At 39.7% G+C, this 4,483-nt stretch overlaps 1 non-coding gene across 1 annotated transcript; it reads right to left on the reverse strand.

Annotated features, from left to right (window-relative positions):
- Nucleotides 1-2,830: 2,830 nt before the first annotated feature.
- TRNAT-CGU (transfer RNA threonine (anticodon CGU)) lies at nt 2,831-2,902 on the reverse strand. Its single transcript has one exon. It is a non-coding gene; the product is annotated as a tRNA-Thr (tRNA).
- Between the last annotated feature and the right edge of the window lie 1,581 nt (nt 2,903-4,483).

A 4,483-nucleotide genomic window follows, 5' to 3' on the forward strand; every position in this document is an offset into this window, starting at 1 on the left:
AACACGTAATTTACAATGTTCTACAGTGAACAGTGACACATTTCCTTCAGTTTCTCGTGCGTCATCACTCACTTTTTCAAACGGAATTGTGGTTTGTCTTTGAGTACTGAATGAGTCTTCAGCTTTCTTATGTTTAGCTGTGTTGTTGTGTCTTTCAGTGTCACTAAGTTTGGCAGGCGACGGACGATGGCTGTACTTGCAAATACATTTTGTGTCATCCTTCTATTTCTCTTAACCACTTTTCATATTTAGGGTCTTTCAACCACTCTGTTCTAAAATGTTGAGCATATTTCTTACTCATTGTTGTGTTCGTTGAATGTAATGGTCTGCACACACACACACACACACACACACACACACACACACACACACACACACACACACAACCAGTGTTACTGTCCATCATGGCCCACGGATAGTTCTGTCGCCACCCAGAGTCCGACTGAACCTGAACTGAACGGGACACTTGAGGAGGAGGAGCCCGTAGAATACACCCTAACTGAACTTGTTCAAAAATTTCTCGAACATGAAATACGTGCAATATTTGTATTGCTTTCCTTGTTGTATCAATAGGTTTAGAATAAACTTACTAAATAGCATTAACATATTTTGATTGATGTTTGAATTTCTTCATACATTGAAATAACACTAAATTTGGAGTTAAATACAAAATAAAACGAGCTAAGGTGCTAAATACGAAATTTAGGTGCTCGATCTAGCGCCAAAAGCGGTAACTGCTGGTAGCAGTTGGTAACTCTGCTCAGCATGCAGTACTTGCCGAGAAGCAACGGAAAAAGTTTGGCGCGCTCGGCTCGGTTAAGCAGTACGCGCTGACCCTGCTGAATGGCAAAGCTATTTTCTTAGCTGGTGGAAGGTAATTAGGTCTGTGTTACCTGTTGTGCATATGTAATCTCTGGTAATCTCTCTCTTTACCTCTCTCTGTCTGTCTTTCTCTCTTCGCTTGAACTGTTTAAACAGTTCATGGAACCATGGCAGATTGGTTGATCTAGACGAGCGGTGGGTGGTATGTTCAGAAGCTGTTTCATGTTACATCATAGAGAACAGTTACCGCCCAACGTGGGGCTCGAACCCACGACCCCGAGATTAAGAGTCTCGTGCTCCATGGACTGAGCCAGCCGGGCTTATATACAACCTTGTTCGTGTGTATGTGTGTGTCTAAGCGAGGTTGATAACTGCCATCATTAACCCCTAACAACGCTGTATTATCAGCGATAACGTTCAATAACTGACCTGAGGTCACATGATAGATACATAAGGGGATCCGACCATGACCTTATCAACGTCCTGAGACCCCGGCTGATGTGTCAGGTTAGATAAGAGGCATAACATCCTCTCTGTCTGATGTTGTGAGAGTAAGACACTAATGGTTAGGAGGCAGCAAGTGTGTCTGGATGGAGACACTCTCCTCTCTGTCTGATGTTGTGAGAGTAAGACACTAATGGTTAGGAGACAGCAAGTGTGTCTGGAGACACTCTCCTCTCTGTCTGATATTGTGAGAGTAAGACACTAATGGTTAGGAGACAGCAAGTGTGTCTGGAGACACTCTCCTCTCTGTCTGATGTTGTGAGAGTAAGACACTAATGGTTAGGAGGCAGCAAGTGTGTCTGGAGACACTCTCCTCTCTGTCTGATGTTGCGAGAGTAAGACACTAATGGTTAGGAGACAGCAAGTGTGTCTGGAGACACTCTCCTCTCTGTCTGATGTTGTGAGAGTAAGACACTAATGGTTAGGAGGCAGCAAGTGTGTCTGGATGGAGACACTCTCCTCTCTGTCTGATGTTGTGAGAGTAAGACACTAATGGTTAGGAGGCAGCAAGTGTGTCTGGAGACACTCTCCTCTCTGTCTGATATTGTGAGAGTAAGACACTAATGGTTAGGAGACAGCAAGTGTGTCTGGAGACACTCTCCTCTCTGTCTGATGTTGCGAGAGTAAGACACTAATGGTTAGGAGGCAGCAAGTGTGTCTGGAGACACTTTCCTCTCTGTCTGATGTTGTGAGAGTAAGATACTAATGGTTAGGAGGCAGCAAGTGTGTCTGGAGACACTTTCCTCTCTGTCTGATGTTGTGAGAGTAAGACACTAATGGTTAGGAGACAGCAAGTGTGTCTGGAGACACTCTCCTCTCTGTCTGATGTTGCGAGAATAAGACACTAATGGTTAGGAGGCAGCAAGTGTGTCTGGAGACACTCTCCTCTCTGTCTGATGTTGTGAGAGTAAGACACTAATGGTTAGGAGGCAGCAAGTGTGTCTGGAGACACTCTCCTCTCTGTCTGATGTTGTGAGAGTAAGTTGTTTGGTATCAGGCTTATCTTCACATCTGGTGTTGTGAGAGCAAGTGTCCCATGATGGACTTACCATCCCCTCTCATGTTGTGAGAACAAGCCACTGGTGGATGGTAGATAGCAAGGGCCTCGTGGATAGACTTAACGTCTCCCTGACATCACGGGAACAAAACAAGAATCATCAATTGTCTCTGACAATATCAAGTTGTGTGATTTCCTCCAGTTAAATCATAGCCTGGATATACTACAACCTTACGAAGCGTTATACTCTCTTGTTATATCTAATCATTTGTGTCTGGACTGTGACGAAAGATTTGTAGATCTTTATTGACCATCGTCCAGTATGAGTCCAGATATGAAGAATGAAGACACATTCCTGGGTCAGAAAAAATAAGAGAGAGAGAGAGAGAGAGAGAGAGAGAGAGAGAGAGAGAGAGAGAGAGAGAGAGAGAGAGAGAGAGAGAGAGAGAGAGAGAGAGAGAGAGAACCTACTTACGAGTATTTACGATAAAAAAAGATTGGAAACAAAGGCCCCGCCGGGAATCGAACCCGGACCAACTGTTTACGAGACAGATGTACTAACCACTACACCACGGAGCCACTCGTCAGTAGAGGAAAAATTCTTTCATATTAACAAACGTGACTGAGGACTTAAAGAATCTGGTGCAAACATAATGGTTATTGTGATGAATGATTTGTTTATGATAAATATGTATTGTGTTGCATTATAATGGTTGTTCAGAACCAAGATCTTTAAGCCTGAATCCTAAAAGATTAAAGATTAAAAAAGAAGTTGTGAAAAACATGAACATACATATAAATAGACCAGAGAATATATTTTCCCCTGGGTATCAAAATAAAACAAAAAGAACAAGGAGCCAGTTTAAGGCAGGAGTATTTCAGCTTTTAACAAAATATTTACCTGTACGTCCCTTATCTTTTGTCATCATTTCTTATGTTTACTATCAAGAATGTCTTTTATCTAACATAAAATTTCTGTATATGTATTTGATCAATGTTCTCCAATGACGCGTTGTATAACTCTTCGTTAGTGAAGTTCATTTCGTGTAATAGATCATGTATTACAAAGTTGTGTCTACCCACACAAGTGTTACACGTCCCAGGTAAAGATATATTCTAGAGATAGTGTATATCTAACATATATATGTGTTTTATGAATATTTGTAAAAAGTTTTCCTGAAGGATAATACCTAAAACTTTCGTATTAAAGTTGATCAGTTGTAAGTGATCAAGCATTACAAAGGTGTGTCCATTGCCACAGTTGCTACTGATCCCGGGTCAAGGTATTTCACCATCTTTGTATCTTTAACCTTTCTAGTTATAGATGTTTCATCCCGGATTCCATCCTCACAATCGATGTATGTGGTTTGTGTTGTCTTAACATATCATTAGTCAGTTGAAGTGGAGAACATGCTTCTGAGCCTAGCCACTCTACTCTGTCTTCCACATGATATTCAAGAGGTGTTACCGGATTCCGCCGATACTGTAAGTGCTTACGTCTTGAGAGGGCTTCTTTTTTATAACTTTTGATGATTTATATTGTATGGGTTATATATTTGGTTTTGTGATGTTAATAAAATTGTTGAAATTCACATATCATATTCTTTATTTGTCATTTAATGAACTCTAGTTTATCAAACTTGATTGTTTGTTTGTTTTTTATATCAGTAAACATTTTCTCTGAAAAATACTTTAGTTTAATTCATAAATATTATTTCTAAGTAACACGCGGATAATTTTTTTCATTCGTGTTCATCACAGTAAAATAAACAGGTCTATTTTTCAAAGTATACATAAAGGATCGTACTAAAGTTTTGAAGAATATAAACTCATAACTTCTGTAAACCTTGTGCTGATAATAACTATATTACTTTTCTGTAGGCAATATCGTTTTAATGAGTAAAAGCCGGATGAAAACCTTGTAATATAAAATTTGAATGGTATATTTATTGGTTGTAGAAGATATGACTGATTTCTACATGTAAAACATTTATGTATCTGCAAAATTAAAAGCTTTATGTTAGATATGTTAATTTTACCGGTTTCACGTTACATACATTTCTGTACCCTGTGCTACATAAAAGTTATGGGAATTATCATTATCGTATTAGATAATTGCTTAGATACAATTGCCCCCACGTACGTTCTATAGAAATCCGG

This window comes from Panulirus ornatus, chromosome 5, assembly GCF_036320965.1.
Source record: "Panulirus ornatus isolate Po-2019 chromosome 5, ASM3632096v1, whole genome shotgun sequence".
Classification (NCBI taxonomy): Eukaryota; Metazoa; Arthropoda; class Malacostraca; order Decapoda; family Palinuridae; genus Panulirus; species Panulirus ornatus.